The sequence below is a fragment of the Rattus norvegicus genome, chromosome 16 (genome assembly GCF_021556685.1).
Source record: "Rattus norvegicus strain SHRSP/BbbUtx chromosome 16, alternate assembly SHRSP_T2T, whole genome shotgun sequence".
NCBI lineage: Eukaryota > Metazoa > Chordata > Mammalia > Rodentia > Muridae > Rattus > Rattus norvegicus.
In genome coordinates, this window is record NC_141549.1 from 19,583,989 (window position 1) to 19,611,749 (window position 27,761).

The 27,761-nt window shown below is 46.8% G+C and overlaps 1 protein-coding gene across 34 annotated transcripts in view; it reads left to right on the forward strand.

The window, feature by feature from the left end:
- Gatad2a (GATA zinc finger domain containing 2A) overlaps window positions 1-27,761 on the forward strand; it is a 95,944-nt gene that overhangs the window by 25,212 nt on the left and 42,971 nt on the right. For 15 of the 34 annotated variants that reach the window (XM_087587781.1, NM_001436776.1, NM_001436777.1 and 12 more), the window contains exon 2: window positions 19,930-20,031. The exons of 14 other annotated variants lie outside the window; for them this stretch is intronic. The gene's annotated coding sequence lies outside the window, so the exon portion shown is untranslated. Of the gene's footprint in view, window positions 1-11,713; window positions 11,860-19,929; window positions 20,032-27,761 lie in introns of those variants that run through there. 5 more of the 34 variants (NM_001436780.1, NM_001436782.1, NM_001436786.1 and 2 more) reach the window with 3 other exon arrangements.

A 27,761-nucleotide genomic window follows, 5' to 3' on the forward strand; every position in this document is an offset into this window, starting at 1 on the left:
AGGTTGCCACGGACCCTTTGGGAGCCGTGGATCCTACTTAACTGTCTTTGTCATGGCATAGCTACTGGTGGGTTGTGGGATGGTGCATGCAGTGGCCCCTGGGTGCACTAGGGTCTTTAACTTTTCTAGAGTCCCTTCTAGAGAACAGCTTTCCAGGTAGCTCTTCAGCTAGCTTGGGTAGGCAGAATTGTCTACCGATGCTTAATTTACCCTTTTTCATCTTAGGTGGCCACCTGACCTTGTAGCCCCAGCTTGTTCATCTGTTGGCAAGTGATTTTTTTTTCTTTTTTTTTTTTTTCTTTTTTTTTCCGGAGCTGGGGACCGAACCCAGGGCCTTGCGCTTCCTAGGCAAGCGCTCTACCACTGAGCCAAATCCCCAACCCCGGCAAGTGATTTTTGATTTCCTAGGATAGCTGTGAGGAAAGTGGGAAGTGTCAATAAACAGGGTACTCCAGCCTCTGCTCTTCTCACCTTGAGACTGGTTACCACAATGTAGCCCTGGCTGGCCTGGAACTTGGTATGTAGACCAGGGTGGCCTCTTAATTCACAGAGATCTGCCTGAACCTGCCTCCCAAGGAGTTCACTACCATGTGACTGGGTTTTCTTTATGGTAGAATTCCACCACAAGCCAAGGATGTGGAGGTTGGTTTGTTGTTTAAGATTTACATATTTTGGGGCTGGGGATTTAGCTCAGTGGTAGAGCGCTTACCTAGGAAGCACAAGGCCCTGGGTTCGGTCCCCAGCTCCGAAAAAAAGAACCAAAAAAAAAAAAGATTTACATATTTTATTTTGTACATGAGTGTTTTACCTGCATGTTCATCTGTACCAGGTGTTGCCTAGTGCCTGTGGAGGTCAGAAGAGGGTATCAGATCCCCTGGAACTGGAAGTTACAGTTGGTTGTGAACCACCGTGTGGATGCTAGGGACAGAACTTGGGTCCTCTGCAAAAGCAGTCAATGCTCCCAATTGCTAAAGTATCTCTCCAGCCCTGGATGTGGAGGGTTTGGGAGCAGGATTCTCACCTGCATGCTGGCCAGGTTATCTTGAAGGAGAAAGGAGCACCTGTGTGATAAACCTGTTGTCCTACCCCATCACTGCTCCAGACACTGCTCCTGCACAGGTGGCCTTTGGGACATATTTGGCACTGTGGAACACATCCCTACCTTAGCTAACTGCTCACCTTGAGTTTCCAGGTGTGGGTTTTGTACAGAGATGTAGTTTCTTGTGTGCTCATTCTCATTCATGTTCACAGATGAAACATTTTTCCCCATCTGCCGCTGGAGGTTTGACTGGGAAAGCAAAATGGCCTGTATGCGCAGTTGTTCTTGTGTGCTCGTTCTCTACCTTGTTCCTTTGAGACAGAGTCTCTCCCTGAGCCTGGAGCTCACTTGTTTTTACCTTGGCTGGTGTCCAGCAAGGCTCAGCAATCCTGCTCCCACCACAGCACTGGTAGGTACGAGGCTGTGATCTACTTGTTATGTCATGCTGGGAACCCAGCTCCAAGTTCTTGTGTTGGAACCACAGGTTCTTTTACTTCTAAGCCATTTAGTTAGCCCCGGTTCCTATTTTTTGATTGTAGACTAGGCTGGGCTTGAACTTATGGTATGCCTTCTGCCTCTGCTTTCTCAAGGCTGGAATTATAGGTATGTGCCATGAGTGCTTAGCCAAACCAAATTGTCTTAGAGCTGGGTTGAATTGGTTGAGTTACTTTTAAACGTGTGACATACTTGGCTTGGGTGTCATTGACTGGGTGCCTGAGTTTTCTCCAGTGTCTCATTTGGTGCTCCAGTTTGTGAGTAGGTTGAGTCTTATAAGTGGTAAGGTTTCCTCAGAGAATTCTTGAACCAGTTCTGTCCAGAGGGTTCTCTTATGGCCATTGATAGGACACAGTTCCTGGTATACCTGCCTTTTTCTTAACTTGCTTGGTAGATGAACTCATGACTCTTGCATCACTCCAGGAAAGCTTGCTTGCTTGTGACCAATGGCTCATTGGGTAGCTCTCACTGCCTGTGTTGACCAGACTGGCCTCTAACTCAGAGATCCACCTGCCACTGTCTCCTGAGTGCTGAGATTAAAGGACTGTGTCATCTGTTCAAAGATTTATTTTTCATTGATTTGCTTCTTTAATGCCTCTTTGTATGAATGTATGTGTGCTTTGGGTATGCCCGGTGCCCACAGAGGCCAGAACAGAGTGTGGGATCCCCTGGCATTGGAACTGAACCAAGAGCAGCCAGGTCTCTTAACCACTGAGTCATCTCCAACCTGTTGTTTGTTTTTGCAGTAAAATTTTGTGCAATCTTTTCTCCTGTCCACCTGCAGAAGTCATATTTCCTGGTGATGAATCCTAGGGAAGAAGTAGGAACTTGACATCAGTAATGGGTGGTACTGCCTCGCCTATTTTATTTTTCTTTTTGAGATAGGGTTGTTCTATGTACCTGACTGTTTTAGAAATCACTGTGTAGAGCAGACTGACCTTGAATTTATAGAGATTGACCTATCTTTGCACTCTGAGTGCTAGGGTTAAAGGTGTATCATGGCACTTAGCTGTTCATTATTGTGTGTGCATGATGTGTAACTGGGCATTCCTCTCCTTCCACCTTTAACCGGATTTTAGAGAATGAACTCGGATTGCCAGGCCTGTAGCACTTAAGTGCCTTTACCTGCTTAGTCATCTTTCGTTTTGAAGTTTAGGTCCTGAGTATGAGTGTCATCATGGTTAGATTTTTCAGGCTGTTTCATTAAAAATGGAACTGTTAGGTCAAGGGTGATTAATGGTACTAGTATGCTTCAGGCCCTGGGACGAGCGCCACAATAAAATAAAATAAAGAGTACCTTTTTGGGGATAAGGAGATAGTTCAGTGGTAAAGCTAGACAAAGAGCAGGCACCTATAATCCTAATGTTCCTACAGAGATGGAAGATAGGAGAATCCTGGGAGTCTCAAGGGTTAGCCATCCTACTGCCTACAGCACTGAGTGCTTGGACAGAATACTCTGTCTCCAAGTGGAAGGTAAGGGCTGAAGCCTGAGGTTGTTCCTTACCTCTACACATGCACTTTGTCTTGCATGCACCTGTATTGGCAGACAGGCAGCGACACACACACACACACACACACACACACACACACACACACACACACACAGAGGGGGTGGGGAAGGGAGACACAGAGACACAGAGACACAGACACAGACACACACAGATTTTGAAAAGTAGCCTTTTGGGCAGCAGACCGATGTAGCATCCCCTGTGAGCTTTCCTTTGTGCTCTGCTCTGTTGAACCCCATACTTTAGGGTGAGCCAGGAGACTCTTCATGGTACAAACTGGAAATTAAGGCCCCAAAGGGAGAGAGACTTCATACCATTGACTTGTAGTAGGAAGGAGCTGGGTGCGGGCTCCTTGTAGAGTATCCCTGGTCAGTCTGCCTGACCTGTCATTTGTTTTAGGTTTGCTTAGTTTGTTTATATAGGTCTACTGGCCAGTTTCCTTTCTCCTGGCCTTGTCTGCTTCTGAACTTGAAGTCATTGTGGGTCTCTGCTGAGAAGAGGACAGGATGTGAGGAGGAAGTTATGCAGAGCTGCTTCAGGAATCTCAGGGCTTCCTATCCCAGAAATATAGCGTGATGGTTTAAAGCTTAAGCAGTGCTTCCTTATCTCATTAAGAAAGTAAATGTGATCCGGGTGGTGATGGTGCATACCTTTAATCCCTGCACTCTCGAAATAGAGGCAGGCGATCTCTGAGTTTGAGGCCATCCTGGTCTACAGATCGAGTTCCAGGACAGCCAGGGTTGTTATACAGAAACCCTGTCTCAAAACAAACAAACAAATCAAAAAACAAAAGAGTAGGGGTTGGGGATTTAGCCCAGTGGCAGAGCGCTTGAGGCCCTGGGTTCGGCCAGGTCCCCAGCTCCGAAAAAAAGAAAAAAGAAAAAAGAAAAGAGTAAATGCTCCTAACTGTAGGCCCACTTGAGGTTCAGAATTAGCCCTGGCAGTGGGGAGCAGCAAGCAGAGTACCTATCAGCCCTGTGGCAGCTCTGGCAATGCCCAAGTTTGTACAGGGGGAGGTAAGCTTGGCACACGCTGCTTAGGGTGATGTTGGCAGAGGGCTCAGTGTCTTGCATAATCCCCCAATCTGTGCTAGAGTTGGAGCCCCAGGTCCTGTGTATGCTGCATGTCAGGCTGCCCCTTTTGTATGACTTTTATGTCTGGAAAAGTCCATTGTGGTTCTTGGAGTGTTCCCCACAGCATCACAGAAGACATGGAGCCGAGGGGCTTCAGGGGCTCTAGTTCTAGGGAACCCAGGCTCTTGGTTTGGGATTGGGAAGGTGACTTTTCTGATACTAGAGATTGTGGGGAGTGCAGAAGGGTTTTCTCTCCCCAGAGATAGAAAGCAACAAAGATAGGTGGCCCCAGGGAAGGAACCCTACAATCTTTGTTGTAGATTGAGTTGGCACGAGGTTGCTATCTTTTGGCAGTGATTGGAGTTCCCTGTATTGTCATGACTTAACTGAAGAAGCAGGAAGGACAACAAGCTGCTCATGGTCATCAGTGAGACTCCTGAGTCGGAAAGGCACTGTTGGGTATTTTAAAACTTATTTTTTTTATTGGGGGCAGGTGTGGAACCCAAGGCTTCATGCATGTTAGACAAGAGTTAACCCTTTTTGAGTTATTTTAAAAGTTTATCCAAAGGCTAGGGATAGAGCACTTCCCTAGCACACATGAGCTCTGAGGTTCAACACCACAAAAGAAAAAGCAAAAATTCCATGGGCACATGAAAGCCCAAGCTGCCGTTGTGGTCCTGGAGTGTGGCACAACTCAGGCTTTTTTCCCCACCGTGCAGTGACTGGGTGGAGAGCAAGATGGGGGCTTCTGAACAGAGCTGCTTAACTGGCAGGTTGGGATGGATGACAGAAAGACAAGCATGGCCCCAGTCCTTGCCCAGCGACTTTTGAGCTTTGAGCAGCCTCTTTATTACTTCAGCATCTCTGTGCCACCCTCTCCCACTATCCTAGGCAGAGCTATGGTTTCTTAGGAGTAGTGGAGTAGCCAGTTCACCCTCTGGACCTAGGGTTTATGGACAGTGTAATGGGCAGGCGTTGGGTCATTGTTGAGCATTTACACAGGAGAACCTGAAGTGTACCTGCGCAAGACTGTGTGGGCTTCTGTGCAGGAAAGCCCTGGGGAAGGAAAGACTGTTGGCAAAGACAGGTTGACACTCCTATGACCTTGGGTTTGTCTGCTTAAATAAAAGAAGATAGGGGGTTGGGGATTTAGCTCAGTGGTAGAGCGCTTGCTTAGGAAGCACAAGGCCCTGGGTTCGGTCCCCAGCTCCGAAAAAAAGAACCAAAAAAAAAAAAAAAGAAGATAGGTGTCAAGAGATACATCGGGCAGGTTGATGGTAGTTAACTGGAGTCAGAGACTAGGGACTTTTGTCTGTTTGCTTGACTACTTATGTTGGGAGTAGCTCCCAGGCTCTGCCTCTCGTGAGCCCTGACTGAGATCCTGTGCTAGTTAGTAAATTGTCCTCACTCAGCCTTGGAGGCCAGTGAACTGGGAACTGGGAAGAGCTGTAACAATACCTTTAGACAAGAAGTCAGTGCGAGGCTTTTTGAGATGGCACTTGAGTGGGGACTAGAGGGTAATGCAGATTCTAAGACTGAGTCTGAGTTTTAGGAGTGCAAAATTGGTAGTTAGGTAGAGGGGGGAAGACCTGGATCCTAGAGAGGCTAGATGTGAGTGAGATAGCCCATAGCTCTGGTAGCCTTTTCCTGTTTTGTTGCCCTGAGTGGAAATGTGGTGTGACCATCTGCTCTCTGCGAGCTTAGGGAGTGAATCTGACCCTGGAGGAGGTCATCATTCCTCCATAGACAGTAGTGCTCTGTGCAAGTGAGTGTGGGGAGAGTTGAGAGAAAATTGTGGCAGGTCTCTTGCATGTGCAGGAACAGCCTGCTCAGTTTTTCTGTCAAATTAGAAGGACCCAGCCCCTACTGTAGCTGGGAAAAGAGCTTTTCAGCAACTAACTTAAGAGTTAGTTGGGAGCGCATGTATTCAAGGTTCTTAAGCTATTCAAGCTTGGAGGATTTTAAGTTTTTATTTATATCATTATTTTTGAGACAGGTCTCATGTAACCTAGACTGATCTGGCACTTGCTGTGTAGTCAACTATCACTGACCTCCAGATCTCCTGCTTCCATATCTTTCATTGGGATGAAAGGTGTCGGTTACCACATCTGATCTTTTGATTCAGGGTCTCTTCATAGCCCAGACGGGGCTCAAACTTGGATGTGTGAACCACTGTATCTGGTGTCCAATTTGAATTTTGGAACCTTTTCCAGAAAGACCCAGGGAAGGAGCTAGTATGATGTTTGCTGCCAAACCTGTCAGCTGAGTTCCATGCCTGGGACCTGCATGGTGGGAGAGAACTGCCTCCTAGAAGTTGTTCTTCCGCACATGCACACCTTATGCCATAGAGAGGGTGGGCTGGGGCTAGAGATGGCTCACAAGTTAAGATGGCTTTTCTTCCAGTGCACACACACCAGATCCAGGGTATGTAACATAATCTGGGGACTGGAGAGGTGAACCAGTGAGTGAAGCACTTGCTATGCACTGAGTTTGACTTCTCAGCAGGAGCAATGTCTGTAGAACCAACATTCACTATGGGGTGATGAGATGGAGACAGGAAAGACTCCTAGTTCACACAACCAGTTAGCCTGCCATCAGCAACGGTAACAGGTGCTGCCTTGAGATGGAAGGTGAGGGACTGACGTCATCTCTGACCTTCACATGCAAGACATGGCACTTCTTTCTGTGCCTGTATTCACACACTTAGGCATTATGTGTGTGCACATGTGTACACATAGGAAATTTCCTCAGAAACACTATCTAGTAGCTTTTGTGATGGTTTCATGAACTGCTCAGATGATTTTGAGTTTTAGTTCTTTTGGCAGTCTTGGGAGGAAAGATGGGTGTTCGTCCCAGGATACTGGCCTGAAAGTGGGGAGAGGATATGGTTGTAGGTAGGGGACTTTGAGTTAAAATGGCATATAAGTGATCATCGTCAGGGTCCTGATTGGATACTGGGTAGGAGAGGCTAGGATGAGCTATGCTCTGGTGACTGCTTACCCTTAGAAGTTCTCTGCATACAGCCTTTCCCCCTTCTTGAGACAGTGTCTCCCTGTGCAGTTTAGGCTGGTTTTAAACTTTGGATTCTCTTGCCTCAGTTTCCTGCCATTCTTGGCTGCACACATACTTTGACCCTGATTGTCTCCTGTGCTATCTTGAGCTATATGTGTGTTATCTGTTAGAGATGAAGGTAATGATGGCTGTTGGCTTATAAACCAGCCTGCAATTTGTAAGTCTCCAAATCCCCTTTTTCTGCTTGTAGACTGGCAGGCAGTTACTGTCTTGTTAACAGGGGCTGGTGGTTGTGGTCGACTGTTTCTGGGACTCACCAAGGATTTTTTTTTTTCTTTTCTTTTTTTCGGAACTGGGGACCGAACCCAGGGCCTTGCGCTTGCTAGGCAAGTGCTCTACCACTGAGCTAAATCCCCAACCCCATCATCAAGGATTTTAAAACAAAAGTTGAAGATTGATCTGTAGCAGTCCCTGAGTCTGCCTGGAGCCCCAGGCCTGGGCTATGGAGAGCCTGGGGCTAGAGTCCAATCAGAATCAGGAGTGACGTAGGCCTTTGTGTGCTACTCTCTCTACTATTGTCAACACCTGAGAGACTGGGACAGTGGCTCTGACGTCTCAGCTTCAGGTTCCTCACTGTCAAGTGTGGTCTCAAGGGAAGTGCCTTATGTGGAAGGGTAGCAGTGATGGAGACCTTGAAGGTCGTGATGGCAGTGCTTCCTAATGGTGGGTGGGTTTTGCTGGTACCTCCTGGGTATTGGGGGTGATGCTGGCAGCCCTTGATTCTGGTTATGGGGATCAAAGAATATTTATTAGGCATCAGAAGACTAACCTTTATGGTCTACCAGCATGTAGCCCGTGTAGTTACTTGTTTACTGTCTTGTGTTGCCAAACTGGTGTGTACTTGAGATTGGAGTTAGCAGAGGTTTCTGAGACTGCTTACAAGTACCAGGTCCTTCACCTGGGAATGTGAACGTGCTGAAATCAGTTTTCCAGAGGTGAGGTTAAATGGAAACCATCTTACTCTAGACTGCAGATTTCCCTGTGGCCATTTCTTTAGACATGGCTTTTTTTTTTTTTTTTTTTTGGTAAAATAAGCTTTTGTGGTACAGTGAAGTGACTTGGTAGGCAAAGGTGTTTGAGTTAATCCCTGGTCCCACATAGTAAAAGGAGAGAAGTTGTCCTGTGGCCTCTTCGTGCATGTTCCCACACAGAAATATAATGAAGAGGATCCCAGACAGCTGGAGAGGTGGCTTAATGGTTAAGGGCACTGACTACTCTTACTGGGTTTGGTTTCCAACACCTACATGGTGTCTCACAACCATCTGTAACTACTTCCATGAGACCGGTGCCCTCTCTGACATCTGTGAGCACCAGAAACACATGTGGCACAACAGCCATACACATAAAATTAAAATAAAATAGATGTGCATAGGGAAAAAGAGACAGGTGGATATTTGTGTGTTTGATGCCAGTCTCATCTATCACTACTGAGTTTCAGGCCATCCAGGGATATATATCAACCACCCTGCCTTAAAAGTACATGAGTAAATAGATGTACTTTTAAATAAAGCTTCAGGTTGATGTGTGAAGCAGTCTGCACATACACACGAAGGCTAGGGACAGGAGTCTTTTAAGATTCTGCCTCACCGGGCTGGAGAGATGGCTCAGTGGTTAAGAACACCCGACTGTTCTTCCAGAGGTCATGAGTTCAATTCCCAGCAACCACATGGTGGCTCACAACCATCTGTAAAGAGATCCGATGCCCTCTTCTGGTGTGTCTGAAGACAGCTACAGTGTACTTATATATAATAAAATAAATCTTTAAAAAAAAAAAAGATTCTGCCTCACCTTGACATGTCTGGCTGGGTGTGGTGGCACATGCCTTTAATCTCAGCATTCATAAGGCAGAGGCAGGAGGATCTCTGAATTCTGGGACAGCCAGAGCTACATAGTGAAACCCTGTCTTTAAAAAAAGTTTTTAAACTAATAAATGTGTGCATTGCCGGTCAGGACAACTTGCAGAAGTTGGTTCTCCCTCCACCATGCAGGCAGCAGATGTGGCTAATGCCTTTGCCTAGGAGCCGTCCTGTGGGCCTGGTCTTTTGCTTTGAGACAGGTTTGCTTGCTGAGCTCTCCTGACTTGGCTGAGTGCTGGCTAGTGAGCCTCAAGGAGCCTCCAGTCTCCTTAACCAGCAGCACCCCACTGGTTCTGGTTGAATTGTTGACTGACTGTTCACTGGTTAAGCCATTCATTGTAAGCCCTCCCTTCTCTGTCTCTCAGCTTCTCACTGTGCATCTCTGGCTTGAACTCAAAGAGATCCACCTGCCTCTGCCTCTTGTACTATTATTTAAAGGCCCACGCCACCACACTCAGATAGCTTGTGCCTGCCTGCTTGCCTGCCTGCTTGCCTGCCTGCCTGCCTGCCTGCCTGCCTGCCTGCCTCCCTCCCTCCCTCCCTCCCTCCCTCCCTCCCTTCCTCCCTTTCTTCCTCTCTCTTTTTTTTTTTTTCTGGAGAGGCTTGTGTAATTCTGACTGGCCTTGAACTCGAAGCCGTCATTGAGTCTCAGCTTCCCTGGAATGCACCACTGCACTTGGCTTTATTTTTAATTTGAGATAGGGCCCGGAGAGATGGTTCGGTAACTATAAGAGCCTTGGCTGGTTTTGGCAGAATACCTGGAATTGATTATAGTGTCCTCATATTGTCTCAAAAACCCTCTTTTATTTCATCGATCAGGCACACACATGGCATATAGGGAGGCAAAATACCCATAAAATAGGAAAATTTTAAGACAGGGTTTTACTCTAGTTCAGGCTATGGAAGTCTTTTGAGTGCTGCATTGGTAGGTAGCATCACCGTGCCTGGCCTTTGCTCTGAGCCTTTCCTACCTGAAAGGACAATCACAACCAGAACATAGTGCAGGCAGGGGACTCTTGAATGGCCTCTGTTGAGTTTTCCACACACTCTCCATGCTAGACTCTGCCTATAGGATAGGCTGCCTTGGTGCTCAGGATTCCAGGATGGGGATGGGCATTGTGATGCTCCTGTTTTCCCTCTCCTGGTATCAGTTGGTGGGGGATCTGTTTGTTTTGTCCCCCTTACATGGAGTTGATGTGCTGGGAGCTGGCCCTCTGTCTAGTGTGGCATTTTGTACACAGGCTTCTAGGAGATTTGGGGTGCTCAGGTTTCCATTTAAGGGAAGAGTGTGGCCAAGATGAAGTAGTACTCTCTATTCTCCTTGCTGGTATTCTGGACTTCTTTTGCTTGTACTGTAAGGTGAGGTTGCAACAGGTGTGCTCCAAGGGAATTGGAATGCTGTGGTAGGCCAGGGCTATCTAGGAAGGCCAAGTCCAAGGTGCTTGGGCAATGCTCTTAGAACACCAGCCACAGGCTTTCCTGGGCCCATTTCTGCCATGCATTTGGGAAGTTGCAAGTACTGGTTGATGCTGGAGCTTGTCTGGGCTATGATCTGATAGGAAAAAAGGTCCTAGGCCCTGCTTTGCACTGTGCATGCATGGTCCTGGAGGGTTCAATGACACAAGTAGCTCAACCTTGAAATCCTGTAACATGGCTCAGACACCAAGGGCACAAGCTGTGTGTTCCTCCCCCCCCTCCCTGAAATAATGTCCTTGCAGGTAGAAAGCAGTGATAGGTGCCAGGGACAAGCAGTAGGTGGGGAGGTTCACTTTCACAAGTTCTGTAAACTGTGGTCATAATTTTGCTTAAAAAAAAAGATTTATTTATAAAGATTTATATAAAATACATTAGCTGTCTTCAGACACACCATAAGAGGGCATCAGAGATGGCATTACAGATGTCTGTGAGCCACCATGTGGTTGCTGGAATTGAACCCAGGTCTTCTGGAAGAATAGGCAGTGAGTGCTCTTAACCATTGAGCCATCTCTCCAGCCCATGTTTTTACTTTTCATACTTCATTGAATGTGTGGGCATGGGAGGAGTTTAGAAGACATCTTTCAGGAGTTGTGGGTTGTAGAGGTTGAACTCAGTTGTCAAGCTTGGCAGCCTTTGTCTGCTGAGCCATCTAACTGACCCATGTAAACTTCTTTTGGATGGGCATTCAAGACAGGGTCTTTCTGTGTAGTCCTGGATTCATTCTGTAGACCAGGCTCTCCTCAAACTGAGCTTTCTCACAGCCTCTGCCTCCCCAGTGCTGGGATTAAAGGGTTGCACTACCACCGCCTGGCCCTCATGTAAACATTTTTAATAATGCAAAACCACACATTTAAGAATGGTCACAATAAGCCTGGGTTGGTTACCAGGTGAAGCAGGTAATCTCCATACTGTGGGTTTGAGGCCAATTTGGAATATAGTAAGTCTCTGAAGTGGGGAAGTTAAGAATTTTACCTTGTGTACATTTACTATACAAAAAAATATGACTCAAAAATAATCTGTAACTATGAGAACATGGATCTGTCTGCCAGGGATAGTTTAGAAAGAGACTAAGGCATAAACATTGCAGGCCTGACTTGTGTCAACTGCTAGGGGATTTAGAGAAGTGCATGTCACTCTAGAAAGTTCATTGTGACATCATCTTGCGTGTAGAATATTGGAGCACAGAAATTCCTTGGTGTTCCTTTAGCTCCCGTAGGAGCAGAACCTAGATACGCTTCCTCCAGCTTGGTGGGGTGACCCTCCTCAAGCCCCTGAAAACACCAGGAAATATTGGGGAGAGTCTTAGGTCTTCCAACTGCCCTGCTTAGGGGGGGTCACAGGTATTCATCATTTTTTCCATTGCTATTTGTCAGTGTGTCGGGTAGTTGGAAGTATGTTACAAACTGATGTGTTCTCACAGAGGGCAGCTAGGAAAAACTGTCTCCACATTTCAGGCTGAGTCCTTAGTGACCTCAACATGTGGCCCTTGAGCAGCACACACCAGCAGGACATCCTGTAATTCAGCTCTCTGCTCACAACAGCTCCCTGGAGGCCGTGTTTGCTCCCACAGGGCCAAGGTTTATTATTCTCAAGGCTGCTCCCCTCTTTGTTGCCCAGTGGGGCTCTCCTGAGTTTCTGATGACTGTTTATCAGTCTAAGTTCTTAGGTTCCTCCTCTAGCAGCTTGTAGAACTCAGGAAGACATGTTCCTCTTCAGTATGGGTGTTGCAATGTTGAGAAGGAGCTTCAGGGCTCACCAGGCAACCACTCTCCAGGAACTTCCTGTGTCCTGTTGTCTGGAAGCTTCCAGAGTGCTAGGCCTTAACGATAGAGGCTCAGTTATGGTACTTGGGGTGCTGGGACCCACTAGCCTCCAGCCCCTCTTCTCTGCTTTCCGACCCGGGGATTGAATGGGCAACTGAGTGGGCAGCTGACTTATCACTAGCCAGCACATGGGCACTTTGGAGGTCCAAAGGACTTTGAGAAACTCACACCAGGAAAGGGGTTGGAGAAAGGAGTTATCACAGGGGAGCAGTCCCAGCTTCCCAGCAAAGAAACCATTTCCTTTTTTCTTGTCACACTTCCTTCAGGTGTCTGACAAGCTTTTCACACACTGAGCATCTCAGTGCCGAGCACCTCAGACCTTGCTGAGGCCTACAGACCTTGGCCTCGGTACATTTCAATATGCAGGTGTGTGCAGTTCCCACCAGTTGCTTGGACATTGGAAGAACGTCCACATCCACACAGGAGCTGAGACATTTTGAGGAATGGCTTTAAATTACAATAGCTAAAGTAAGAGTAGTTGTTTCCCGTGGAGGTCCTACCTGAAGAGAGGCTGTCAGTTGGTCCACAGCACAGTACTGAGGGGGCTTCAGGAGGACTGAGGGCCACTGAGAGCCACAGCTGACCAGAAGCATTTTGGGACCTTTAGACTGGCCAGTAGGGAAGGAGAGTGTGGTGAAAGTTCCTGCTCTCTGGTCTGTGAGAAGTTAGGCAGGACACTGAACCTCTGCAGTAAGAAAGAAGGGAGGGGTGCTGGCTAGGGGCTCAGTAGGGACCTCTTGCCTGCTTTGCACAGCAGAGGCTCTAAGCTCCATTTCTAGCATCGCAGCGGGGGAAAAAAAAAAAGGAAAAAGGGTGCATGTACATTATGCCAGCCATAGTACCAAGACAGCAGTGAGTTCCCAGCAGTCAGAGGGAGCAGGCTTTTCTAGACTCAAAGTTGGGCCTCTGGGACCTTTAGCTGTGAGAGAGGCTGAAGCAACAGCTGCTCTCTGGGAAGCCTGAACTCATGATGGGGGCTGGGGCCCACATGGCTGCCCTCTAGTCTTAGATTCTGAGGAAGGATGGAGTTTGTATTTATGACTGGTTTTGCCCTAAGTTTGTGATGGAAACATTGTTTGTGGGTGCTGACAACAGTGTAGGGGGGACAGGACATGGTCCCAGCTATTGCCACATCCTAATCTATTTAATTTGGCTGAGTGTGCTGGTTGGGGAGTGCTTGCTTAAGTGACAGGGACTCGCACTAGAAGTGGGAAAAGGGAAGGAATGGGTTTCTTTGCATGACAGGGACCTGGGCAGACAGGTGGGCAGGTGTGAGGAGCAAGGAAGGGAGAGAGACACGCTTACTAGTCATGATGCGTGCGTGCGTGCGTGCGTGCGTGCGTGCGTGCGTGGTGTGAGGTGTCATGTCCATCCATCCGTCCGTCTTCAGGGATGTTAGGGATAGCTTATTGTGAGGAGATGGTTTATCCTCCATCAAGGCCTTTGTTACCATATAGGTAAGGGAAGGACAAGGTGTGCCAGGGATTGTGGGTGCTAGGACTTGAGATGGTGGACAGGACTCTGTACCATTCTTATCCCCTAGTGCTAGCTTCAGTTGCCACGGGGATGGGATGTATGGCCAGTTTCCCCACTGGCTCCTTTGCTTTCCTGGGACTGTTTCTCTAAGTCTCTAGTCTGCTTAGTCTGCCATGTCCCTGCTCCCAGGGGACATGGTTAACAAGGCTTTTTGCCCTAGGGAGAGCAGGCACTGCTCAGGTTCCCTGGGGGTGACCTAGAGCTGAAGCCCAAGCTATGCCCTGTGCTGTTGTGGCTGGGGTCCCTCTGCTGAACAGCTCCAAACTGCTCCTTGCTAGCCCTTAGAGGTGAGGTTCCTTATTACCATTTGAGATAGTGCTTTTGGTTTTACTCTGTCATGTATCACCACTGCTCAACTCTGTCATTGTATAGACAGACACAAACAAAGAGGGAGGGAGCATTGGTTGTGGCTGTGTCCCTGGAAAACTTTGTTTGAATATAGGTAGCAGACAATACGGTGCCGATCCCCAAGTTGGAAACTGAATGTGAGCTGGAACAGAACTTAGCCATAAAGCACATACATAGTGTGCATAGTACTAACTAGCACCTGGGAGGAACTGGAACTCTGAGTTCTAGGCCACCCGGGCTACATTAAGAATTATGAAGCCGGGTTGGGGATTTAGCTCAGCGGTAGAGCGCTTGCCTATCGAGCGCAAGGCCATGGGTTCGGTCCCCAGCTCCGGGGGCGGGGTGGGGGTGGTGGGGGGTAGTGGGGGGGGTGGGGGTGGTGGTGGTGGGGGTGGTGGAGGATTATGAAGCCTCAGCCAGGTGGTGGCTTTAATCCCAGAACTCCAGAGGCAGGCAGATCTCTGTGAGTTTGAGACCAGCCTAGAGAGTTCCTGGACAGCCAGGGCTACACAGAGACATCATGTCTTGAAAAGCAAAATAAGAAAATAATTATGATTTTGTGTTGCTGGGTATGGTGGCACATATTTTAATCATAGCACTTGAGAGGTCATGGCAGACTGATCTTTGAGGTGTGTCTGTCTGTCTGTCTCTGTCTCTGTCTGTCTGTCTCCCCCAAAAAATCAGACTTGAGTCTTTGGTTTGACCTAATCCTTCTCAACCTGCCAGCACTATGGTGCCTCCTTTGGTGCTCTACTAGTATCTGCCTTCTCGTGTTGTGAGTTCTACTCATAGAGAGGGTCCAGGTGAGCTTTGTGAAGTAGATGCTTGGTTTGTGCAAGGCAGGTGCACTCTGGGTTTAGGAGAGTCAGAGACAGGAGCAACAAGAAGGGCTGGGCTCTTGGGTCTGTCAGGAGGACACAGGGGCCAAGGTGGCAAATGTTTGAGTGCAGATTGCAGAGATGTCAGTGAGGACAGGCAAAGAGTAGAGGAGTACAATCATGCATGTCCAGGCACAAGAGTGTAGTATAGCCAACCCTTCCTGTCAAATGCTAGTGCCTTCAGACACCTGTGTTGTCTCCTGTGTTGGCCATGAGTAACCTAGTGGGCTCTTGCTTTTGTCTTCATCCTGGTGTTAAAAGGAGCATCCTCAAGGCCTTGCCCCAGAGGATCAAATGACAACAAAAGATGGCCCAGCCACAGTGCCAAGGCTTGATTTCATGACCATGAAGTGCATGACTGAGGCTCCCATGCCTGTCTTCCTGTCAAAGTGTGGTTTCTCTCCAATTAGGACACAAGGTCAGGGTGGGTTATAGGAGAAGGGTATATGTGTGAGTGGAGGACCCAGGTGCAGGGTCAAAGCTAAAACATAATGATTTATCAGGGGAGGTAAAGAGTCTCCCATGAGCTGGTAATTGTGCACTTAAGGGTTACTTGATATTGTTTTAAATGTATGAGTTTGGCATAAAAACAGCAAAGCTTTCCGAACCCAGTTAGTGAGGTGCAGTGGTGATCACATGATTACTTTAGTTTCAAGAAATGGTCCTTGTTGTGGGAATGCTAAGTGGGTTCTGCTAGGTCTCTACTCATTTCTCGTGAGATTCACATTGACTGATTGGAGGGGCTGCTGCACTGGGCTCCCCAGACTGATTCCTCCATCCCAGTCCTATTACTCAAGTACAAACTTACAGCACTAGCTTATGTTACACGTTCTAGGTTTCTGACTTGAGGCCAGGCAGAGACTGATCACACAGCCTGTGCCTTACTGCTTGGTGGGAAGGTCCACAGATTCTGGAGCTATATTGGGTAGGGGTGTGCTGAGAGTGCCATTCTGGGGAACTCTGAAACAGACTGGGCTGGGGACCACTAGCAGGTACAAGAGGCAACAGAATAATTTAATAAGTTCAAGCACTTCTCCAAGATAGTGGCTTCTGGAATGTGGGGAGGCTGTGTGGATTAAACATTTCTTAGATTTTTAAGTGTCACAGTGGCCTGGTAGTTTATTGTGGATTATTGTTTGTATGTTTTGCTCCTTCAAGAGTGCCCATACTCAGGTGAAATCTTAATTGGTAGATAAGGCTAGAGCCTGTGATTGGGCAGTGGAAGGAAAGGCGAGAAAGGGGAGAGAGGTGGAGAAGGGAGAGAGCAGGACGAAGGAGGGAAGAAGATGGAGCTGACCCAGGTGGTCTGGAGAAACCACAAGTAGCTAGGGATTGCATAGTAGGGTCATGGAGTAAGTAATGTAGGATACATTTGCCCAATCTAGGTGTGTAGCTTGTATTTATATCAATTGAGTTTTGTGGGTTTTGTGTGGGTTTTGGAGTTGATTTACTGTTATTATCTGGCTGGTTTATTATAAGACTCCAATGTTATGTTATGGGGCTAAGAGCATCTGAACTAGGCCTTTCTCAGTTTTAAGAGTGGAGACTTGGTGTTTATTTTTTTTTTTTTTTTTTTTTTGGTTCTTTTTTTCCGGAGCTGGGGACCGAACCCAGGGCCTTGCGCTTCCTAGGTAAGCGCTCTACCACTGAGCTAAATCCCCAGCCCCGGTGTTTATTTTCATTATTTGAAGCTAGTCTATTGTTTACTGTCCAAGCTGTTGGCTCAGACAATCTTGCCTCAGTCTCCTGTATAGCTGTGACTATAGGACATATATAGGTGCAGGCATCCCTCTTGATGACCTGGATTTGAGATTCCGTCTTTGGAAAGGTTTTGTTTCAGATGTGAATCGTCTACTGTGGGTGGATTTTTGGTGTATAAGTCTGGAACAGAGGGCCAAAATGAGATTCATTTGGGTGCATGAGCACTGGGCTGACTGGCCTCTGGGGTATGTAGATACTGATGCTTTGAGTCCAGTCAACTGCTAATACATTGATCGATGGATTAAGAAAGTACGTGGTTTGTGAGTGAGTGAGTGAGTGAGAGTGTGTGTGTGTGTGTGTGTTTGTACACATGGGCGGGCCAACTTGTGAGAGTTGGTTCTCCTATTTACCATGTGACTCTTGGGGATTGAGCTCAGGTTCTCCGGCTTGGTTAAGTGCCTTTACCTATTGAGCTATTTTGCTTGTCCAGAGGCTTCTTGAAATAAGGAACCCAGTTCAGAAACATCCCTCACCCTAGCAAAAAGGACAGAAGTGGCTGAAATTCCAGACATATTTAATATCAGAACTAGCAGAACTGAGTTAGGGAGGAATGTATACTTCTGATCCCAACAGACAGAGACATGAAGATAGCAATAGGTTTAAGGCTAGCTCAGGGATATGCAGAGAGGTTTAGGTTAACCCTGAAATTAGGTGATCTTCCTATTTCCCACTCTGAGAGTAGAAGAGTATGCCACCACACTCAGCTTTTTTTATAGGCTGTGAGTCCTCAGGCTTGTATGGTGAGCACTTATGCCACAATTGTGTGCCCAGCCTCTGCTCAGGGTTTCTAAATGGCAGATGCATTGTATTTGGTCAGTTGGGAAGAGAATTTGTACCTCCTAACCATGAATAAGGGATTTCTTTCCATTTGTTTTGTTTACTTTTGTGATGTTGGAGATGGAATCAGGCCAGGAAAGCTTTAGCTCTGTGGTTTTTGGTGTTTTCTTTTGTTTGTTTGTTTGTTTTGAGACAAAAATCTCTGTCTTGGTCTAGAGTCAAATCATCTTGTCTCAGTCTGAGGCGAGTACCAGGACTTTAACATGACTGTAGGTTTTTCCCCCCCTTGTGCATCATGTTTTTATGCTGTTGTAAACAGATTCTGTTGTAGTTTTCAGTTCTGACTGATGTACCTCTGTGGAAACACAGCTGACTTTTTGCACTAATGGCCTGTGATTGACTGGGGCCAGGGTCTTGCTAAATCAGAGCATCACAAATTGAAAACACGCAAGGGTTGACAAAGTAGCCAGTGAGGTTTACCACCACCGGACTACTCAACCTGAATTTAATACTTAAAACCTACATGGTGGAAGGGAAGAAGCAGCTTTTGAAAGTTGTTCTCTGACCTCTCTATGCAATTTTACTGCTTTCTTTGCTGGGTGTGGGGCTGTCAGCTGGAGGTGTGGGCATTGGCCACCAACTGGGAGACATGATCAGGCTGCATATTGCTAGCCTGGGAACAGGTTGAAACTTAGAACTGAAAGGTGGCTTTTGCAGAAATTGTTGCTTTTGTTCTACATACAGTAAAGTTGAAATCATCACAGGGTGGGGTCTGTTTGTGCTGGCCTTGATCCTGAAGAGAGACAGGTGTTTGGGTACCTATACTAGGGTTTCCTGCCTCTGGCTGAGAAGCTTGAACTTGGTGGGTCAGGCAAGTGAGGGTTAACAGCATTTGTTGGATTTCCCAGTTTGCATTGAGCTGGAAGGCCCTGGTAGTGTCTGCAAGGGCTTTTACATGGGAGGGGCCTTGTGCTCTTTGATACCCAAAAGTCTCTCTGGCATTTACTTCTGGCTTTACTAGGCAAATTTTTCTGTGAGAATATTTCTTACACCCATGAGTCACAAATTTCTGAACTGAGTTTAAAAATGAAAGATTTCTTGGTGGGCATGGTGGTGCATGCTTTTAATTTCAGCACTTGGGAAGCAGAGACAAGCAGACCTCTGAGCTCTAGATCAGCCAGAGTTATGTGCTGAGAGTTTGTATTATAAACTGAAAACTAAACGGAAAAGGTTTCTTTGTATTATGAGTGTGTCTTACATGTATGTGTGCCATATGGGTGCTAGGAACCAAACCTTGGTTTTCTACAAGAGTAGCCAGTGCTTTTAACTGTTGAGCCATTCCTTTAAAAACAACAAAGCCAGTTTTTTTTTTTTTCCTTTGTTCTTTTTTTTGGAGCTGGGGACCGAACCCAGGGCCTTGCTCTTCCTAGGTAAGCGCTCTACCACTGAGCTAAATCCCCAGCCCCAAAGCCAGTTTCTTATTAGTACGTTTTCCTGGCAGTTGTATGGACACAAAGAAAGAGAATAGAGGTGGTATTGACACTAGGCAAGCCATGTGCATAAAATTCTGAAAGTGGGACCCAACCTGACACCACAGACTGGGGCCTGTTTTTGGAGCCACTTTGCCCATGACCTTAGACTTCTCTAGACATATGTCTCACCTATCTAGCATAAGTCTCTTCTTCCCTGGGCACTTATGCCCTCCTCATTCTCATCGACAACCCTGTACTTCTGCACTGGTGGTGGTTCAGAGCAGGGACCCTACTGGTCTGGGTACTAGGCAGGTTTCCTGAGTATTAGGTGTCTGTTTTATAAAATGGGATCTACCCGGAGGCCATCTCCACATTGATCAGTAACTGTGTCAGTTTGCTCTTAACCATTTTGTTACTCTTGGCTTGCTGTGAGGACAGCCCTTCAAGCATTTACTGTGTGTTCTGGGTGATAAATGAGAACTATCTGGACTTGGCCTATTACTCAGTGTTATTGTCATGCTCTTGTTGAGAGCTTTGAAGATAGGTCTGGGGTGTTGTTCACAGGTTACCCCATGTCCACTAGGCCTTAGAAATGGATTTGCTTGTCTGGGCTCCTGCTGTGGAGGGCAGCAATGGCAGATTTCATTTCCTATGGCTGGAGGCATTTTCTACTGTGGATGCTGGAGACAGAGCCAGGTCTTGCTCACACTTGGCAGACTCTACCACTGAGCTATACCCCAGCCCTGGAGAAGTTTGAAATTTCTGGATTCCCAACCATCCTATGGAATTCAGTGTTTTTCTTTCTTTTGGTTTAGGTTGGCCAGCACATTGAGCCAGCACATCCACATAAGTTGCCTTTTGACAGAGCTGTGGCCATGACGGCATGGTAGGACCAGCGTCACGGACCCTGAGGCCAGGTGAGTGCTAGGGACTGGTGTCTGTGGATTGGAAAGCTGGCTTAGACAACCTCCACATATCCGATAGGGCTCTGCTCGGGAAGGAAGACAGGGGGCTGGGTCCCTGTGGCATCAGGTATGACCCTTGAGCCTTGGGATCGACATCATGTTTATTGGTCACCTGCTTAAAAGCTTTGGGGTGGCAGGGATGACAACCAGAGGTTAACCTTTGATCTCCAGCTGTATCTCTTCCTAAGTGGCTAGAATTGTTCTTTAGCCACTGCCCAGTTAGCTCTAATGTGGGAACTGCAGAATGCAAAAGGCCAGAACTCCACATGGGGAGGAAGGGCCTTTCTGTCGTCACCAGGGCCTCAGAGTGACATTTTAGCTCCACACCATATACCTGTAAAAGGAGGGGAATTGAGTGGTATTCTAGAAGTAGAACATGGCTACGAAACCTCCTAAGAGAGCTGTCTCAGTTTTAAGACTTTAAGACCATAACATGGTGTCTTGCCAAATGGTTCACAACCACTCATTGGCATCTGGTTGGCTCCTGAGTGAGATTTGGCTTCTCCGACATCCCTGCTATGATGGACATTGGCTATGACAGTGTTAGGGTTTGGTATTTTTTTTTTTTTTTATGTGTATTAGTGTTATACCTGCATGTGGGTGTGTGTACCACTCAAATGCCAGGTACCCAAGGAGCTCAGAAGAAGGCATCAGATCCCATGATATTGAAGTTAAGGATGGCTCTGAACACCATGTGAGTGTTGGGAATTGCTGTGTCCTTTGTGAGAGCAGCAACTGCTTTTATTCTTAACCTTTGAGCCATCTCTCCAGCCGCTTACTTTGGTTTCTGAGACAGGGTATTTCCATGTAGTCCAGGCCAGCCTTGAACTCACCTTGATCTTTTGTCTCAGGTTCCAAGTGCTCAAATTACAGATGTGTAACCACCAACTCTGGCTTGTTTCTTGAGAGAATATTATTATGTAGCCCTAGATGAATCCCAGGTAATCCTCCTGCCTCCTGCCTCCTGCCTCCTGCCTCCTGCCTCCTGCCTCCTGCCTCCTGCCTCCTGCCTCTGCTTCCCAGGTGCTGGGATTGTAGGTTTTAATTTATGTTTTCTAGGATGTGTCCTGGTTTAATACTTGGCCATATTTATCTTTTACTGCAGCTAGCATTTTCTGATCCCTGGTCTTCATGTGCTGGGCAATTCCTGGCTATTACCAAGGTCCACACAAACCACGTGCCCACCCTAATAGGTCCTTCTGCTGGTTCAGGTTTGTGGACAAAGTATGTATCCTTGAATCTCATTTGCTGGGGGTGCAGGTGTGTGCGTCTAGCTTGTTTGGTAGAGATGATGCACACTCATGTGCTGAGATCATGTGCTGAGCTAGAGATCCCAAGTTAGGCGTGGCTTTAGAAAAGCATATGCTGCCCAGAGAAAGTATACATAGATAGCCACAGCACAGTCAGGCATTGTCTTCCTGCTAAAGAAAATTCGTGCATGTTGCAGAGTCCCTGAGACATCTTTGCTGGAGAACATTCAGCTGTGGGTTCTGATTGCTCCTGTGGAGATTAGTCAGGCCCTACCAGAATCATACAACTACTGTCTGTTTACCTAGAACCAGCACCCAAAGCTATCCTGTGGGTGCTGGGAAAGGACAGTGACAGGGAAGCTTATCATTACTATGCCAGCACCTGGGTGGAGGGTGTGGGTAGTGACCCTGTGTTCTTTGGTGACAGTAGAGACAAGGTGAAGGAAGCAGAGATAATGCTGGCTGGAGCCTCTTGTACAGGGTTCTATCATCTTTAGTCCTACATAAAGTACAGCATGGATCCATTTTCCTAAGGAAAAGTGTATATGTTTGCTCTTTATTACTACAAAGTTCATTGCTCTGCGTGTGCGTGCATGCACTGTTGAAGGGCATATGTTCACATAGCAGGGTGACTGTCAGGTTTTGTTTTCTCCTGCATTTTATTACTAGATGGCAATTTTGTAAAGCTGGTTTTTGTGGAGTCAAGTTTTTGCACTTTTATTGTTTTTGTTTTATTTTTCCTGTTAGATATTATAGAAGAAAGAGATAATGTCTCTAGGGACCAAAAGAGAAGGGCAGAACTTGAGTCAAACTTCAAATCACACTGAATTTGCGTTAGGAGAGTGACAGTTGTGTCAGAAAGGCCCACAGTAGTAGCACAGATCAGGTGGGACAGGTGATTGCCAGCAGTAGCAAGTCCTGGAGTTATGTGCGTTGAGTCCACTACACTGGTGCAACTCGGTGGGAGAGTGCTGGCCTACTGAGACCCTGGCTTCATCCATAGTCCATACGGAAGAAAAAACACAATTGAGGGTGATCTAGGTCCCAGCTTCTTGGAAGGCTGTGAAGCCCAGGAGTCTAGGTCAGCCTGTGCAGCAGAGTGAGACCCTGGAGTAAATAATGGGAAAAGTCTCCGAGTTCATGTTGGCTCTCAAAGAAAAAGTAGCTGGCAAGTCCCCATTCTCCTTTACAGGATGTTGTGGAGCCAGTGTGGTTTCTTTCGCATGTGGAGGAGAGGAAGCATGTACCGTACTTCTCTAAACTGAACTTGGTAGTACCAAGATACAGAAGAGGGAGGCCCATCAGCATGGACCACAGAACTGTGTTTATTTCTAGAGACACGGTTTTGCTGTATAGACCAGACAGAGTAGTCTCACACATACAATTCTCTAGCCTTAAACTCTCCATTGCACGGGTGATAGTCATATGTCACTACAGCTTTTGAGGAAGGTCTGTAAATAAGTGACCAGTGTGTCACTGATAGTACTGTGGAAGGAATTGGATTTGCATAGTAAGTAGCCTTAGTGGCCAGCATAGCAATTGTCACATTCACTAATTACTATGAATATACAAAACTCTGAGTTTAGTTTTACAACCACAGAATGAATTTTTGTTGTTTTGTTTTCTTTTTGAGACAAAGTTTCTCTGTGTAGCTCTGGCTGTCTTGGAACTACTCTGTAGAAGAGGCTCAAACTCAAGAGATCTGCCTGCCTCTCCCTCCCTAGGGCTAGGATTAAAGGCACATGACACTGCTGCCAGACTCAGAATGAGTCATTAAGAGGTGCAGACAGGGGGTTGGGGATTTAGCTCAGTGGTAGAGCGCTTGCCTAGCAAACGCAAGGCCCTGGGTTCAGTCCCCAGCTCTGAAAAAAAGAAAAAGAAAAAAAAAGAGGTGCAGACAGCCCTATTCAGTGGCTACCAGTGTCTAGAGTTGGGGCAAGGTGGCGGTGTGAGCTTCCAGAAGGATGTGCCTGGCCATTTTGTCTCAAAGATCAGTTTACAGGAAATCGTTCATATGTTCACTGCAGAAAGCTCACTCACAGAACCCAACTATGGCAAACAAATAACTTTTAGTGGGTGTGTGGAGAGGACAAACATATTCATAGAGAGGGGGGGATGGTCTGTTAAGTGGTTCAAAGTGTCATCAAGGGCATGTTCAAAGCATTGGCTGGCTTCACAAAGGCCAGTGTAGGCATGGAAGACAGACCTGGGGAGTGGACATGTCCCATCATGGCATCATTGTTACTTTGTGGGTGTGCTTAGAGTAATAAAAATTTTAGGGTCGGGGTTGGGGATTGAGCTCAGTGGCAGAGCGCTTGCCTAGCAAGCTCAAGGCCCTGGGTTCGATCCCCAGCTCCGAACAAAAGAAAAGAAAGAAAAAAAATTTTAGGGTCAGCAAGATGGCTCAGTATGTAAAGCACTTCTCAATAAACTCCAAATCCACCTGCAGTGAACCACTGAACCTTATGCCTCAGTGGCGAGTGCTGGGCTTTGGCTGAGTATGTGTTGTTACAGTGTCTGCAGTATCAAGAGTTGATTCCTTGATTGTAGATTATAGTTCTGAGAAGGCCACTTCTCATGAATAAACAGTGTAAGAGGACAGGAGTTAACCTTTGAAACTTTGAGACACCTTTGAAACTGTTCTAATCCCAAGCCAAAAATTCATTTAATGATTTTTTTTTTTTGAAATTCAAGCCAATAGCTCAAATAGGATTTTTGTTCTTTTCTTCCCCCCCCCCCCCCCTCCCTAGACAGGGTTTCTCTGTGTCTCCCTTGTGGTCCTGGAACCAGAGTTACCCTTGAACTCTGAAATCTACCTGCCTCTGCTGGCTAAGTGCTGGTATTAAAGGTGTGTGTCACCACAGCTCGACTGTATTTAAGCCAGGGTCCCATTAAATAATGCTAACTGGCCTAGAATTCTCTATGTAGTTCAGGCTGGCCTCAAATAATCTGAGATCCACCTATCTTTTCTAGAGGGCTAGGATCAAAAGGCATGCCTTCCTACACCAAAGTCCTTGTTTTGAAAGAGGATCTTAAATGGTGGTCTAGGAACTGCAGGGAACCACAGCCTTTCCCAACACATCTGTTCTAGAGTTCCTTGTCCCACATATGTTTCACAGGCCACACTGCCAGGTATTCGCACCTTTGCCCTGGGGCAAGGCTCATAGTCCCATTTGTGTGATGAACTACTGTAAGCTGTCTGGGTCCCCTGATAGCTGCCATTGCTGGCATGGTAGCTGCGGGCTCTGGAGCTGTACTTGAAGCATCTTCCCTTAAGAACCAGCTCTTGCTATTGATTACCAGGCTCAAATAGCTGCAGCCCTTGGGACTTGGACATCACCTCCCCTGCTCCCACAACAAAACAAAACACCAACCAGGCAATAGCTAGCTAGCCATTTTAGAAAAAAAGCGACATTTTCAAAGTGTGGTATCTGGTGGCATTCAGTATACTCATAGTTCTCTCTAATTCCAAGACATTTTAACATTTTATCTTTTATGTATATATGTGTATGTGGGTGCTCAAAGACATTGGATCGGGGTTGGGGATTTAGCTCAGTGGTAGAGCACTTGCCTAGCAAGCGTGCAAGGCCCTGGGTTCGGTCCCCAGCTCCAAGAAAATAAAAAAAGAAAAAAAAAAGGCATTGGATCCCCTGGAGCTGGAGTTGGCAGGCAGTTGTGAGCTGCCCCTCTGGTCACCTTATTAGTCATTTAAATGGCTGCAAGAAATGTCTATTCAAGTGTTTGTTTTCCCGATTGTATGTGTGCGCGCGTGTACGTGTTTCATTTTGTTTTTTGAGACAGGGCTTCTCTATGTAGCCTTGGCTGTCTTGGAACTCACTTTGTAGTTCCTTGAACTCAGATCCACCTGGCTAGTCCTTTGACTTTCGAATTGACATGTAATTTTGTTCTTCCTTGGAGGGGGAGCTGCTGCGAACCCAGCAAGCTCCCTTGACTGTCCCTTAGCCATAAGAATGTTTCCTCTACTGGTAAGATGTTTTGGATACCAGGCCCTCGAGAAGATTTTGTGTTTCTGTTTCACTGTATTGATATTTTGTTTATGTTTTGAGACAAGGACTCACTTTGTAGCTCTACGTGTCCTGGAATACATTCTTGTAGATGAGGCTGGTCTTGAACTTACTAAGATTGCCTGCATCTGCCTCCCAAACTGGGATCAAAGGTGTGGGCCAATTTTGATGCAGTCTAAATTATCTTTGTGTGTGTGTGTGTGTGTGTGTGTGTGTGTGTGTGTGTGTGTGTGTACACGTGTGTGTGTGTACACTTGTGTATGCACATGTATGCCTAGAGACCAGAGGATAACCTCCGAATGCCTTAGGTGCCTTGTTTGTTGAGAGCAGGTCTTTACTGGCTAGGCAGGCATGACTGTCTCCCTGTGGTTCAGCCACACTCGTGCTATCGCCCTAGCACTTTGTAAAGTGTCTTTTATGGGTGGCAAGGTCAGCACTGCTTCCCAGCTCCAGAGTTGCTGTTGGTAGCTTTTGGTGAGATGCATGAGAACCTACTGCCAACTCCAAGCCTCACCTGTGCTTTAAGAGTCTATAAAATTAGGTCTTTGAGAGCACTGACTGCTCTTCCAGAGGTCCTGAATTCAATTTCCAGTAACCACATGGTGGCTCGCAACCATCTCTAATGGGATCTGATGTCTTCTGGTGTGTGTGAAGACAGTGACAGTGTACTCATATAAGTAAACCTTTTAAGAAAATTAGGTCTTGGGTTGGGGATTTAGCTCAGTGGTAGAGCGCTTGCCTAGCAAGCACAAGGCCCTGGGTTCGGTCCCCAGCTCCAAGAAAATAAAAAAAGAAAAAGAAAATTAGGTCTTGGGCTGGAGAGATGGCTCAGTGGTTGAGAGCATTGACTGCTCTTCCAAAGGTCCTGAGTTCAAATCCCAGCAACCACATGGTGGCTCACAACCATCTGTAATGGGATCTGATGCCCTCTTCTGGTGTGTCTGAGGACAGAAACAGTGTACTTATATATAATAAATGAATAAATCTTTAAAAAAAAAAAGAAAATTAGGTCTTTGGTCTTTGGTCTTTTGAATAGTTCGGTTGTTTTTTTTGTAACAGTGTCTCATTCTGTAGCCCAAGCTGGATTTGAACTTAAACATTTCTCCTTTTTCAGCCTCCCACTTGTCAGGAATACCTATGTGGTAATCCACTATGGTAATCCAGTTAGGTTTGGTTTGGTTTTTCTAGATGCCTTGCTCTGCTGTTCAGACTAGGCTGGGCTGCAGAAGTGCTGCCTTGCCCGCCGGCTTCTGTTTGCTTTCAATTGCTGTCTTCCTTCTTGGCATGAAGATTCTTCTGGCATAGTTTTACAGGAGGGGAATAAGGGAAAGCAAGTGTGTTCTAGTTCTTTTCTAGTTTGTTTAGCAAGTGTCTATCCAGTGTCTCTTTTGTGCTGAGCATTGTGCCTGCACTGGACCTTGGTAACATGGAAGAAAGAAGTGTCTCCTGTCTGAGGAAGGGGTCGGAATATATAAACAGATGAGCATGAGGACAGAAGCTGCACGTTTCACCTGAGACCTAGTGGAAGAGTCCTGTGGGTAGGGAGCAGAGCCAGCCTTTCCTTTAGGATTGAGGAGTGGTGGGGTGGCAGAGTCTACTAGAGGTCCCAAGCTCATGACCTCCTCTGTGATGCCTCATGTGGCAGCTCAGCTCTGTGAACTGGAGGTGGCTGCAGCTGCAGGTGTGTGCAAGGGCAGCTGTCTGCCCACAGGCGTGAAAGTATTAAGGGTTCTAACCTGATTCTTCCTTGTCGTGGGCTGTAGAACCTCTTTTTTTCTTAGAAGTGGGCTGGCTTCAAAGCCCCTTCTTCCTACCCTGGGCATCCTGCAGGGAGGAGCAACAACCAGCGCCACTACTGTGGCAAAGGGTGCCTATGTGGAAGGAATGTGGGATACATCTTGGCCCTTCACTTTTTACTCAGCATGTCCTTATGGGAGATGTTTCTTCTGAATCTTTGGGTATATTGTGTATGACAGGTACTAGCATGGATGAAGGATCGGGTCCTAAAGGAATGTTCTCCCTGTGAGGGTTATGGACTCTTGTTTTGTGATATTAGTGGTCTCTGAGGCTTAAGAGATGCTGTGGCCTGCTAGTCCTTCCTCATAATGATACCTCAAATTTTGGATTTGGGTCATTACACAGCTCTCAGTTTTCCTTCACATGGCCACACTGGACAGCACATTCCTCTCCCTGGGCCGAAGGCCAGCACAGGACACAGCTTGAGGTCAGGTGTCTTAATGTGGGGCTACTCCTAGCTTGGCCTCACACAAACATATTGGGGAGACTGAGGACTCTTGAGATGACACACATATAGCTGGTATGTTCCCTATTTGTAGACCTTACTCCCTGCCTGCCTCCCTTGGGGCTCTGATCAGGTCAGATGCACAGCCATTTCTTGTCTGGCTGG